We start from the raw sequence: 13,988 nt of genomic DNA, 5'->3' as shown, positions 1-13,988 counted from the left end.
TGTCAAAATTACAGTACAGCTTGTTACTTAAAGCAAGCACATCTGCATTTCTAAAACATAAATGAGCATGACTAAATTAGGAGTCCAATTGTACAATTTCCAATTAAATATAATGTAAGTGCTCTGGAGTCCTTAGCGTCTAAATCTGCAGCCTTCTCCATTAGCAGTGTCAGTTTCTGTAGTTTTTCTAATCAGCTGACTCGTGTACAATAGTTTCTCTGATGTAGTGGATTTATACGCACTTTAAAGAACTAAAGCCTAAAATCATTCGTTTTCATTTTGTAGCACAGTTGACAATTGGTTGTTTAGACTAATGTGTATGCAGTATTTAAAGTGCAGTTTTTATAAAAATGATTAATGGCTGGATTTTCTTTCTGAAATGAAACAGATCAGCTGGCCAGGCATTTTGACTCTTCTTTTTATAATGCTAAAAGGACCGCAGTTCTATTCTTTCTGTTGGCAAATCTCAGAACATTCAGACATGAAGTGAGACTGGTTAATCAGAATCATTACAAGTACCACGTGTTTCTCCACAAACAGTCACCTAAGCCTTGATAGTACTGTTTGCTTTTAATGAATGAATGTTATGATGATCAACCATGAGTCTCTTCTGACTCCTGCAATTCACTGGAGTCAATGAAGTTACACCAGGATAAAATGGGTGTGAGATCAGAAGTAATAGGCAGGAGATGCAATTCACTCCTTTTGAGGCAAGAAAATCATTTGGCTTAGAGGTCTCTGTGACGGTACCTCCCGTAAGGCTTTATTGAAATATGCTTATGTGTGTGTATGCATATACACAACATAACTAGAATGTGTTTTATGCTACATATGCCATGTAACATATCTCCATAAAGGTTATGATCTACTGAATGTATTAATCCTATTTGTATGCATGTATCATTTTTGTATTTGAAGTTATGAATGTTATGAATGTTGGCTGCATACTGGCTTGATTTATACATAACCTTAGTTCCTGGAGAAAGGAATGTTGAAATTAAGTACCTAATCAAGAAACACTTAAAGGACAATGGATCTTGGAATGCTCCAATCCACATAAGAAATCTACTTGAAGTAGTTAAAGGTAGCATGTAAACAATGGATGCTACCTGTAAAAACTAAGTCATGAATGGACATGTGACTTGCCCAGGAGATTCCAAAACTCCATCTTGGAGCTGGACTTTGCATAGGAGAGAGGAGGGGTTAAATAGACGGGCTTAAATAGACTCTCTTTTGGGTGGAGACCCCTCCATTTTGGTCTGCAGCTGGCTAAAGAGAGAGCCTCTCCACTCTCCAGGATACCTGAAAGAAGCGGGAACAGAGGATGGTGACTGCAAGGGGTTTGGGTGACTGCTGGACCCAGGCTAAGAGGAGGTTAGTCTGTAAGAGGGAGCATTCTGGAACTGGTTGGATCTTATCTGTAGTCAGTTTGATTAGACACAGATTTGCGTGTTTTATTTTATTTTGCTTGGTGACTTACTTTGTTCTGTCTGTTACTATATGGAACCACTTAAATCCTACTTTCTGTATTTAGTAAAATCAGTTTTTACTTAATTAATTCAGAGTATGTGTTAATACCTGGGTGGGCAAACAACTGTGCATATGTCTCCATCAGTGTTATAGAGGGTGAACAATTTATGATTATACTCTGTATAAGCTTTATACAGGGTAAAATGGATTTATTTGGGTTTAGACCCCATTGGGAGTTGGGCATCTGAGTGTTAAGGACTAGAACACCTCTGTTAGCTGCTTTCAGATAAGTCTACAGCTGTTAGGGGACATGATTCACACCTGGGTCTGGGTTAACAGCAGGCTAGCGAGTCTGGCTCAAACCAGGCAGGGCACTGAAGTCCTAAGCTGACAGGGCTGGAAAGCAGGGGCAGAAGTGGTCTTGGCACATCAGGTGGCAGCTCCCAAGAGGGTTTATGTGATCCAACCCGTCACAGTCTCATCACTGTCTTTAGTTCTGTATTTCCTTGTTTTGTAAGGAAATAGTTTTCATTTTTCTGAGAACTGCCCTAGTCCCTAGGAAATTTCTTATGTACCTTGCAGGAAATGAAAGGAGATTTGCATTTGAATGTTTGGGTTAGAACTGAATATTAACACAAATAAAGGAAACCAGATAGATTTACTTGAGAAAGGAAAAAAAATATTTCCTGGGACATACTGTTGTCCAGTGCATAGGGCACTGTACTGGGGGTCAGGACACCTGGGTTCTACTGCCAGCCCAAGCACTCTCCAGATGAAAAGTTCTATAACAGAAGCTAAACCAAGGGAAATCTACAATTACATGAAATACATGATGTGATGCTGCACCCCATAACGTGTTGTGGAAGCAGAGAAAGAACTGACAGGAAGGGGATGCAATACATGACAGTTCGTTAGCAAGAGTCAGGCTAACTGTAACCCTGATAACGCGAGATTTGTAGAAGCGAGGATTGTGTGAGGCGGGTGAGAAAGAACTGTGTAAGAAGTCATTATGACCTGGTATAGATAAGGTGTAGAAGACCTTGTGTAGATAAGGTATAGAAAATATTGTATGTTGGCAAGAGTCAAAACAAGTGAGGAAATGAGATATCAAGATGGCCTATGTATAAACAAAATGCAACTGTTGCTCATTATTGTCTGTAACAAAAGGTATAAATGCTTGCTGTAATTGTTTACCTGTTGAGAGACCTGTTTGCTCTCTCCTCTGCACATGTGAGAGTTAATAAAGCTTCTGACTTGCTGTACCTAAACAAAATAGTGAGAACTCAGTTTTTCTCCGACAATTTGGGGGCTCGTCCGGGATGGCAACGCCCACTGAGGCAACGGCAGCTGCTACGGATCGTTCCCCTTCGAACCCCATGGCGCCACAATAGAGGTAAGAGACCTTTTGAAATCTCTATTGGGGTGTCGGAGGAGGACTGTCCGTGGGGCCGTCTGCCCCTGTTGGGCTCACGCCATCCGAACTTATTGACTGTGCAGCAAGGTCAGATGCTGAGCGGCGTAATAGGGGAATTGTTTGCCGCCCCCTGTAAGCATATGCTAGGTGCATAGGGTTTGCACCTGTGTTGAGGGGTTTTTACTGCCTCAAGTGATGCATCGAGGTACTTGGGAATAGTACCTGGAGGTACTTAGGAGTAGTACCTGGTATAAGGCCTTGGTATGTGTGCATGTGTGTGGTCTGTGTGTGTGTGCACTGTATGAATTGAGTGCTACCGGAAGACGCCCAGAGTACTCTGCGAAGTCTTTTGGCTCGTGACCAGAACTACTCTAACACAAGCCCGGTAACTAGAGGATCTTTTAGGAGATCCGACCCATGTAGGTTGACTCGGCCTGGCATCGTCCGGCGAGGAGGCTACCTGGGTCTAGGAGTGTGTGCACCCATCTTCCCTCCCCTTTTCCTCTCCATGTGAGCCACTGACAGTCTGATCATCTCACTGGATGCAACAGAGTAAGCGGCGCCATCTCTCTGAGACTAGCAGACGCTCTTTGCTGAAGGGAGGTGTAGGAGGGTCGTGGCCATCCTCGTTAGTCTCTCCTGTGTGAATACCCTGTAGGGAGAGATCCTTAGTTTATGTGCCGCTAGTGCGGACAGGGCATCCTCCTCCCTGTGTGTGTGATTGGAAAATGGGTGGGGGACAGTCTAAGGATTCCCTCTCACCCACTAAGGGTACCCCAGCTTATTGGTTCATGTACGTACATTATGGTACTAAAACCTGCAGGTATTTAGAGAATTGAAATCATTACACGTGTGAAAATTCATCTAAACAATGCCCACTAGAAGGTACCTTCAATCTAGATAAGATCATACATCTCAGAGGAGCTTTTAATCACCAAAAAGCCTCTGACACAATGGGAGCAATTTGTCTATTGAGGAAAGGAACGGGTTAATTTGAAATTCAGCTTGGTCCAGAGATAGAGAAAGTTAATCTGCGTTCAAGGTCAAGAATCAATGCAGACCAGGCTAAGTACAAAGAGAAACTGCTTTCAGCCCCAGCTGACTGTGAAAAAATATAGACATAGTCAAACCAAAGGCAATACAAGTTACAGTGCTGAGATTACATTTGCAAAGCTTAACTGTCCAGTGAGATCCAACAGTCTGCCTTTGCGACCCTGGAGCTGGCGTGGTTTGGGGAAGCTGAAGAAGCCACAGGCAGCCGGCCTGGACTGGAATCACTGAAAAGATGCCCCAGGAGACCTCAGGGTGTAAAAGAACTGCCCTCCCAAGAGAGGAAGCAAGTTGGAGATTGCACAGCACCTTCTCTGAACGTTATACACAGACGTGGCCAGTCTGGACGTACGTGTGTGAGTATGAAAGTGTGCCTACTCTCAGCCGCAGTAAGTCTGAGAACCGAAGAGGGATTTAGCATTCCTCTTTCCACCCCGGTTGACCGGGAAGGGTGTCAGGTGGATCTACCCCAGTCGTAGCAGGACTAGGCAATAGAGAAGTTGGAGAAAAGGGAAGAGTTGTGTACTTGATAACTAGAATTGAGCAATTAAGAGCATAGATCATGAACCAGGCAGCAACTCAAACCTACGCCCAGGGCAAGTTGCAAGCCTTGAGACAGGACTTCCAGGCAGAAAAGGAAGCACTGGCTAAGCAAGTACCGGTCCTTCAGGGACTTGTCAGAATTTAACTATTTGTGTTTGCATATGCTGTAAGAGCAGTGTGTTTGCCACAAGAGAAAATTGAATAGTTAAATGCCAATGGGTCATGCGTTTTGCCCAAGTGGCAAGCCTCACGAGGGAGGACTCGGGTAGCCTTGTGAGTAAGAATGTTTAAGAGAAGAGACCAGGAAGGGTGGGGGCTAGTTGAGAAGCCCACCCTCCTATCTAAATTGGTAGTGAAAAAGCTGGTGCCCATGGAAGGGACGGTTCAGCGAGAAAAGCAGGATCGGGCCCAAGCCGGCAGGCAATAGATAGAGAGATTGGAGAACAGGTTGGAAACTTTGAGGGCATAGTGGAAGGAAAGGAGTAAGTAATTATAAGCATGGGGGATTTCAAATCCCCAGGATAATAATTGAAATGGTAAAATGTGTGTAAGACAGAGTCTTTGTACCAAGGTGCAAGGCTCTCCTTCTGCTGAATAAAGCAACTCTTCCTTATCCCTGTCTGGCTGTTATTGGCTCTCAGCTAGGTGGACCCAATATTTTGGTGACAGTTACTGGTGACTCCGGTTAATGAATTTCTGTCTTATACATTTAGGTGTTAGGTGTGTGGACGGAACTGAGCCTCTCATTTGTAATTCCTCAGAGTGGAAGCCATCGCGTGCAATGAAGCTCTGAGGTCTAATTGGAATCCTTCTGTCCCGTCCCCTGTAGCGGTCAGTATTAGTAGAAATTCCTGTAATAGGATCCTATTAGGCCATACTTCCCTCTGTTCTCTGTGTAATTCTCTGTTAGAGTATCAGCAGGCAGATGGGTGGGTCTCTGGTAAAACCCTCTAAGGATAGCCTTTTGAATTATATGTTAAGTAAATGGCTTTTACCCGGTGTTCAGGAAAGAATAAAGATTTGAATTCGTTTTTGGGTAACAAAATAGCAGATAAAAGATCTGGTAAAAAGAGAGAGAAGGATAGTGCCCCTGGCTCTGTGTGGTCGAGCTGTCACTTTACTAGGGGTGCATGGAGGTTTTGTAAGCACAAAAGAAACAGTTACACCTTGTGTAGAAATTGATGTGGCTAGTGTTGTGGAAATTGAATTGTGGAGAGGATGTGCATTTTCCCCAGAACATGTGCAGTGTATATTGTAGCAGAGGTAAAAGAAATGCAAACCTACCAATATAGGTTGTGTTGTCTCTTTCAGATCACTGGGTGTTTGAAAGCAGGAGTTAGAAGTAAAAGGCAATCAAAGTCTGGGAAAGTTAATTGTGTCCCTTTTTACATAAGAATTTTTAAGCTGTGGATAGCTTGGATCTGGAAGCAAGCCAGAAAGCATCTGTATTAATGCAATTTTCTAACTAAGGTAGAAGCCACTGAAACCTGGGCTGCCTATGAAACAAATACAAGGAAATATGGGGTAATATGGGGTAATTCCTCTGTTTTGTCTAAAATCAACAAGAGTATGTGTGAAGCCAAGAAGGGGAGAAGGAAAAAGAACAGAACGAGTTAACTGAGGAAAAATAGCTAGCAAGCTCAGTCCAAAGATAAGATGCTGGCACCATCCAAGGACACTGCCCACAGCTAAGACTTGGCTGATAGCCAAGAAAAGGGGGGCCTGAATGTGCCCAAGCAACTATGAGATCTTCAAAACACTGCCAGGCATTAATGAAATGTGTTAGGTTTCTTTTCTCACAGATAAAAGAAGTGCTACCCAAAGACCCTAGCAGCCCTGCCATTCATTGAAACAAGGAGACTGAGTCTACGTAAAGTCCATCAACGAAAGACTGCTTTGGCTCCACACTGGAAAGGCCCTTTCCAAGTCCTGTTGACCACCACCACCACTGTGAAGTGCCAAGGACTACCTGCCTGGACCCATGTTTCTCACTGTAAAAAGACCCCTCCACCTCGGGAGGACTCTCCGACTGATGATAAGCCTATTTCTCCTTCTAGCTCTGCTGTGTCTTCTGGACAGCAGGAAAAAGAAAGAAAGAAAAAAAGACAAGGTGAAGTACTAGTAACCTCTCCCTTGTCCACTGACAGACCTACTGTGCCTCTGGATTTTTCTAGAAGAAGCAAAACCATTACAGGGTGATGTGCTAGTAACCTCTCCCCTGTATGATGCTAAACCACTCTTTCAGGAAAAGAGAAGAAGGAACACTTGCTTCACTGAAACCACAAAGTCCAGGGATTCCTGACTACAAGAGACATTAAGAACTGACCCTGGTGAAGAAACAAAGAATTATACGCTGGCAGGAAGAAACTTGTGGGACCCATGCTTGGGAACGTGGTATTGATTGGATTTTGGGGTTTATTCTACAGACTGCGCCCTGTGTTTTGGATAAGTCCTTCAGCATGTATTGCCCTCCCTAATTGGATTTTAAATGATAAGTACCAAAGGCACCTTGTTGCCATTGCCCCTGCCATCTTCTCCATTACACTATTACCCCGTAACACATCCAAATACAGACCATGCCATATATTTGATAAAACCAATGACTAAGGCCTTCACACTTCAGTGATTTATTTAAATATTGTTTGAAAAAATATATTTTTAAGGTTCAGGATATCCCATATAAGTGAACAATTGAATGGATCAGTGGAGATAAAAGTATATATCACTACCAGTGAACCCCAAGAATTTATAATTGCTCACAGGGGGCTGCCATTAGATTAGCACAACAGAGGGCTTGGGTTATTTCCTCTAGAAAGAAGAGAGACTTGACCGGATCCCTTTGGGATGGGGCCAATAATGCAGCAGCAGTTTGGAATATTTTTAAGAACCAAGAACATGATGAGAAATTGGGGCAACTAGAGAAGGCCATTGGCCTTGTTTCTGGAGCACAACTAACCCAGGTACAGGCTGGAGTTGGTGAGTTACATGTTATCTCCGCCCTTAGTTCTATGACCCAGAAATTGCTGACAGAGATGGTATTGAATATCACTGAGGCTGGGAAGGCATTGCAGTGGGATCTAGCATGCTCAGAGATTCAGGATTTCTTGAATGACCAGCTAATGGCCATTCGGAATGATCTAGAGCACCAGGCTTGGCCCACTGCCCTTAGACACATCAGGAGTACCATCTGATCTGTGGCCATGGAGACATACTTGGAAACTTTCTGGGTGGAAGAGTGGACATTCTCAGTGCTCCTTCCAAGCATATGGACCAGTTCAGGGGGTGTGGGCTCCCACATACCGAATCCTGCCGGGTCCATGGGGAGGATGCATGTGGGATTGGGTAATTCACCGAGACATCTGGGAAATTAGACCTCCTGGTATGCCCAATCGATTTTTAGTCAGTGCTCCTGGGATTACATCTGACATTTGGATGGGGTTAGGGAGTCAATGGACATTTTGCCCGTTACAACCCCCACAGCTTCAGTGTATCCGTAAACTGAAGCCAGGAGAAGTTGTTACTCTTCATGACTACGTTTGCTGGGAGGGTAGGGGACAAGGAACTACCCTAACAGGACACTTATTTTTTAAGCTAATGATAGCTGTGTGTATGTTAAAGCCACCACATTGCAAGACATACATTTTAGTCTCACTACCACTGCAGGCAATCATATTATTTACTGGCCTGCAGATAGAATTTTGCAAGTAGTCCTTAGGTTCCAGATACCCTTTAATTGGACTAGTTTAGTACCTGATCGATTTCAAAATTTGCTTTCACTGTTACCAGAGGTTCAGAAAATCTCTGAAGTACAAGGGCAAATTCACATGCTTCAAAATATGTATCAAGTTAAAAAGTATGCCTTTCAGACAGCTTATAGAGTATCCACCTTATGTATTAAGTATGATGTATTGTGTTATATGACTAAGATTGTACAACAACCCCATCATATTATCGCTATGGGAATGTTATTGCTTGTGTTGTGCAGGAGTATGTTGTTGTTGTTGTTGTAAAGGACGTAATAATACCTTTCATGTCCATGCTCATCATGCATTGTCATTACATCCAATCAAAACCCCTAAGGTTGAAGCATCTGATGTAGAATCTGAATTCCGAGATTTAATGCAAATAGAGATTTGAAAATGTTTGTTGTACTAGTAGTACAAAAGGGGGGGTTGTGGAAGCAGAGAAAGAACTGACAGGAAGGGGATGCAATACATGACAGTTCGTTAGCAAGAGTCAGGCTAACTGTAACCCTGATAACGCGAGATTTGTAGAAGCGAGGATTGTGTGAGGCGGGTGAGAACTGTGTAAGAAGTCATTATGACCTGGTATAGATAAGGTGTAGAAGACCTTGTGTAGATAAGGTATAGAAAATATTGTATGTTGGCAAGAGTCAAAACAAGTGAGGAAATGAGATATCAAGATGGCCTATGTATAAACAAAATGCAACTGTTGCTCATTGTCTGTAACAAAAGGTATAAATGCTTGCTGTAATTGTTTACCTGTTGAGAGACCTGCTTTGCTCTCTCCTCTGCACATGTGAGAGTTAATAAAGCTTCTGACTTGCTGTACCTAAACAAAATAGTGAGAACTCAGTTTTTCTCCGACAGTGTTATGGAAATATGCTTATGAATGTAAATGACATAACTGGAATATGTTTTATGCTACATATGCCATGTAACATTTCTGCAAAGGTTATGATCTACTGGATATATTCATCCTATTTGTATGCATGTATCATTTTTGTATTCAAAGTTATGAATGTTGGCTGTGTACTTGTTTGTTTAAGTAGCCTTAGTAAGGCTATTTGGTCAGCTTCGTTAGAAAGGAATTTGCAAGTTAAGTGCCCAATCAAGAAACACTTAATGAACAATGGACCTTGGAAAACTCCAATCACATAAGAAGTCTACCTGGGGACGTTCAAGGTAGCATGTGAACAATGGCTACTGCCTGTAAAGTTCTGAGTCCTGCATGGACATGTGACTTGCCCAGGTGACTCCAAAACTCCATCTTGTAGCTGGTATTCTACACGGGGGAGGGAGGGGTGACCACCCACAAGAGAAAATCTATTTAAACCCCTCCATTTGGTCTTCAGCTGGCTCAAGATATAGCCTCTCCACCCCAAAGGATACCCAAAAGAAACTGGAACAAAGGACAATAACTACAGGTGTGTGAGTGATTGCTGGACCTAGACTAGAAGGAGGCTAGTCCGTAAAAGAGGCTTATTGGAACATCTCTGAAGGTGAGATTTTATCTGTAGTCAGCTTCTTACTGTATTAGGTGTAGACTTATGCATTTTATTTTATTTTGCTGGGTAATTCACTTTGTTCTGTCATTACTTAGAACCACTTGAATCCTACTTTTGTATTTAATATCACTATTTACTTATTAATTAACCCAGAGTATGTATTAATACCTGGGGGGGGGGGGGGGAGGCAAACAGCTGTGCATATCTCTCTATGTGGTATAGAGGGCGAATGATTTATGAATTTATTCTGTATAAGCTTTGTAAAATGGATTTATTTGGGGTTTGGACCCCATTGGGAACTGGGCCTCTGGGTGTTGGAGACAGGAACACTTCTTAAGCTGTTTTCAGTTAAGCCTGCAGCTTTTGGGGGACGTAGTTCAGACCTGGGTCTGTTTGTAGCAGGCAAGCGTGTCTGGCTCAAACCAGGCAGAGCACTGAAGTCCCAAGTTGGCAGGGGAAACAGGCTCAGAGGTAGTCTAAGTACATCAGGTGGCAGTCCTAAGGGGTTTCTGTGATCCAACCTGTCACACATGCATACGTGAATCTCGTATTATAGGCCGGTAACACCAGCTATTAAGCTCACCTGATTTTATAAAACACTGTTCAGTTGCTTATAACTTTGCAAAACTTGAAGAGTTTGGAATGAAATTTTCTAGGCCATGTCTGCCTCCAGGTGAATTGTTCTAGAAAACTTCAGCCAGAATTACTCAGCCATTTCTGAAAACAAGGCTAGTGAAAAATGTTTTGACCATGTTATAAAACAAACATTCACCTTACGATGCTTTCTTTGTTCCTGTTAAAATATGCCAAAATTTGGCCAAGTTATAGGCAACAGAACAAAACTGAGATCTTTTGAAGTTTTTCATCAATAAACCTAAGACAGAGATCCACCCAGAATAGTAAATAGCTCAGTGCTAAGTGCCCTAACCACCAGTTTAGTCAGTCTCTCTCCCCCTCTGGTCCAATCAATATTTAATGATTTATACAGGGTGGAGAGGGGAGAGAAAGACACTGACCCTACAGTTAGGTAGTTAGGGCTCACCTGCAATGCACAACTCAATCAGAGCAGAGACTTTAACCTCTGTCTCGCACAGTTCACGTGAATGCCCTAAACACCAGGCCATTCTGGAGTGGCTCTGTCTCTCCCCACTCCTAAGAAATTCCATCCTGAACCTCCTGTTTCTATAAAGCAGCACACAAGTGAGCTAATGCTCTGGCTTTTCCCTCTGAATTTTATTAGAATCTGAATACATTGTTCAACAGATGTCATCCACCCTCAGCTTTTCATTAAAGCAACAGCTTCTTCAGCAAAAAGCTAACTGAATCTTATTGATGTGCAATAATTAGCTGTGAGTTTAACTTGAAGTGGGTTTGTGTCAATGTGGGAGAATATTTTGTATAACGGAGAAAAACATGCAGCAGAGCACTGCTCTTATTAGAGTGAATAATCCTTTGTATTCACACAGGTGCAGATGGAACATTGGTCATGACTGCACCTAAATATTTTCAAAATTACTCAGAGCAAGTGTAAATTCCTTTGTATTTTTTTGCAATGTAGCAATGACATTGGGTGTAATTTCAAAGGTGTCTTGTCTACCTCACAGAATTCTATCTCATTAATAAGTAATCACAATAAACTGTAGGAAGCAATTGTTGCTGTCCTTAGATGTTTAACTTTGGGGAAAAAAATGTGATTTGCTGGGTACAGTTAAGATTGCTATCTAATGCCTCAGATCTTTACCTTATTAACATAAGCAGATCAAAATGCAACAGTTAAACAATTCTTCCTTTTCTGAAAATTCAGGAATTCAGCAGGGATAAAATTATATTTATTCCATACCATACTCATATTGCAAAGGGTTTTGTAGTCATTCTGACATAAAAAATAAAGTGGTTGAGAATTGTGATTTTTTTTTTCTGCTCTGAAGGAAAGGTAATAAATTGGCCTCAACCATCAACCGCATTAAAAAACACACTAATCACAGTGGAGTTCAGTATGATTGCATTATAAGCCATCCTTCTGCTAGTTTAATTTTTATCACCTCTGATTTGCATGGAGTGGGATCTTTCTCTAACCTTGTGTATCAAGCACATGTGTCTGACTTTGAGTCAGACTCAATGTTTCTTTATTTTAAATAATACCCCCCTTCAGATTTTGTGACAGTGTGTGTGTTTTTAATTAAAAATGCTTTACTCATACTTTAAAATAAAACAAATATTAGGCTTGTATATGAATTTTACTTACAGTGAAACTTCTCTTAAGCAATCACAGAAGAGACCAACAAAAATGGTTGCTTAATGGAGGTAGCCTTCAAACAAAGATGGAGCAGGACTGAACTCATTGGTCCAGGTCAGATTTATCAACTAGTGTAAACAGAACTATTCTGATTTACACCAGCCAAGGATTTGGCCTGATATGCTTAGAAATTCTTTGTGGAGTCTTAAGGAAGACTAAATGAGTCATCTCTTGTATAGATTTAACTGTGTATTTATCTCATGTACAGTATTTCATGGTAACAACATTAGACATTGCAAAATGAAGTACTCAAAAGCAAGGAATTTCAAAACTAAGATTGCATGGGCAAGTTTAATTCTGTCCCATTATATAGATGTAGGGCTCCATGTCTGTCACAGAGGTCGGATTCTGTGACTTTTTGCAACCTCTGATTTCTGCAGGGGCCAGTGTGGCTGACCCCAGGGCCACCCAAACAGCTGGCTCCAGGGCCAGATGCTCAGGTGGCCCCTGAGAACAGTCACACCAGCTGCTGCTCTGGTGGCCCCGGGCAGTGGTCCCCGGCCAGCCAGAGCAGTCATGGTCTGCAGCCACAGGCAGCTGGTGCTGATGGTTCAGGACCCCCCCCTTCAGCATCGCTGCCACAAGCCCCTTCAAGATTTAATCACAGGTATTTTTAGTAAGTCATGGACAGGTCACAGGCTCTGAATTTTTGTTTATTGCCCATGACCTGTCCATGACTTTTACTAAAAATACCTGTGACTAAACCGTAGCTTTATATATATATATATATATATATATATATGCATATTGATGCAATCTTTAATTACATGATCACATGCTAGTTCTTTTTCTACAGGACCCCTGCCTCATCCAGTGCACAGTGTATCCAGCCTTTGTCACCCCCCAGAAACAAAGCTTTCCCTATTCAGAAAGATGGTCAGGGTAACTAGAATAGGAAATGCTTATCTAACAGACTCACAGGTGAAATGAGTGACATGGTGTGTATGGTAATGAATTCACACGTGAACAGGAGCAACCCAAAGTCCTACATATTGTCACCCCATATTGTCACCCTTCTGCCCATTGGCAGCAGGCATTTGGGCTTGGTAGGTTGACATCTAGCTTGGAGGAGAAATCAGTGATGTGGAGTCTGAGTATATTCTTTGTGTAACTTGTTTGTTACTCATGTACACCAGTCCTTGAAAAGAAGTGGTCACAAACCACATGCAGGCAATCCCTTCTTTCTGGAATAGCACCTAAACACCAAAGCCTGGTTCCCAGGGAGCAATTCTGCCCCCCAAATTGACTCTAGTTAGAGAGATTAAGGCAAAGAGCAACCTCTCGTTGCTTGCCACTGCTGTCCCACAGAAACTACATCACCAAGCCAACAGGATCACAAGCCCTTCTTCAAAAGATAGCACTCTGCCTGCTTAGAAAAAGAATTTATATGACTACCTATAACAGCATCATCTGGTTGCTCCTGACATAAATTATACAGTACCTTCTTAATCTCACTCCACTTCTACTTGCCTTTAACCTTCTCATTTCAACTTTTCCTTGCCTCAACTCTTTGCAGGCTGAGAAACACTGGCATAATGAAAGAAAGCCCTTATTACAAGCTTTATGGGTCTAATGATTAGGTCCCTAATATGGAGACCAACCTTACCTCATTGCTTAAATGTACGTGCATCACTGCTGAATGCAAGAAGGTTAGACATGCAGAGCTACATCCTGCTCTCACTTCCCCAGAGTAATCCCAGAATGACTCCATTTTTTTCAGTGGAGCTACTCCATATTTACACTGGTATCTGCTAGAACAGTCAAGGTTTTGTTTTTTCTATTCATTTAGGACATTATGTATTAGCAATCCTATCATTTGTCAGTTGTGAATGAGCATTAGACTATAAAGTCACTGTTTATTTATTCCTATCTAGCCTCTAAGCAGATAATGCATGACCTGATTAGTAAATTCAGACCATTTCACCCGACAATACTCTCTGTTCCTGCCATCTAACATTAAGAATGCT

General features: G+C 42.1%; 1 long non-coding RNA gene across 2 annotated transcripts; it reads left to right on the top strand.

Annotated features, from left to right (window-relative positions):
• Positions 1–3,450: 3,450 nt before the first annotated feature.
• Positions 3,451–8,616, top strand: LOC128824994 (uncharacterized). Of its 2 annotated transcripts, none has more exons than XR_008442555.1 (2): positions 3,451–4,282; positions 5,789–8,616. It is a non-coding gene; the product is annotated as an uncharacterized LOC128824994 (long non-coding RNA). The 2 variants fall into 2 exon arrangements; XR_008442554.1 differs by having other exon boundaries at positions 3,451–4,290.
• Positions 8,617–13,988: the final 5,372 nt, after the last annotated feature.

This window comes from Malaclemys terrapin, chromosome 16, assembly GCF_027887155.1.
Source record: "Malaclemys terrapin pileata isolate rMalTer1 chromosome 16, rMalTer1.hap1, whole genome shotgun sequence".
In the NCBI taxonomy this organism is placed as follows: domain Eukaryota; kingdom Metazoa; phylum Chordata; order Testudines; family Emydidae; genus Malaclemys; species Malaclemys terrapin.
Note: the sequence above shows the minus strand (reverse complement) of the source record. Positions and strands in the feature narration are given on the sequence as shown.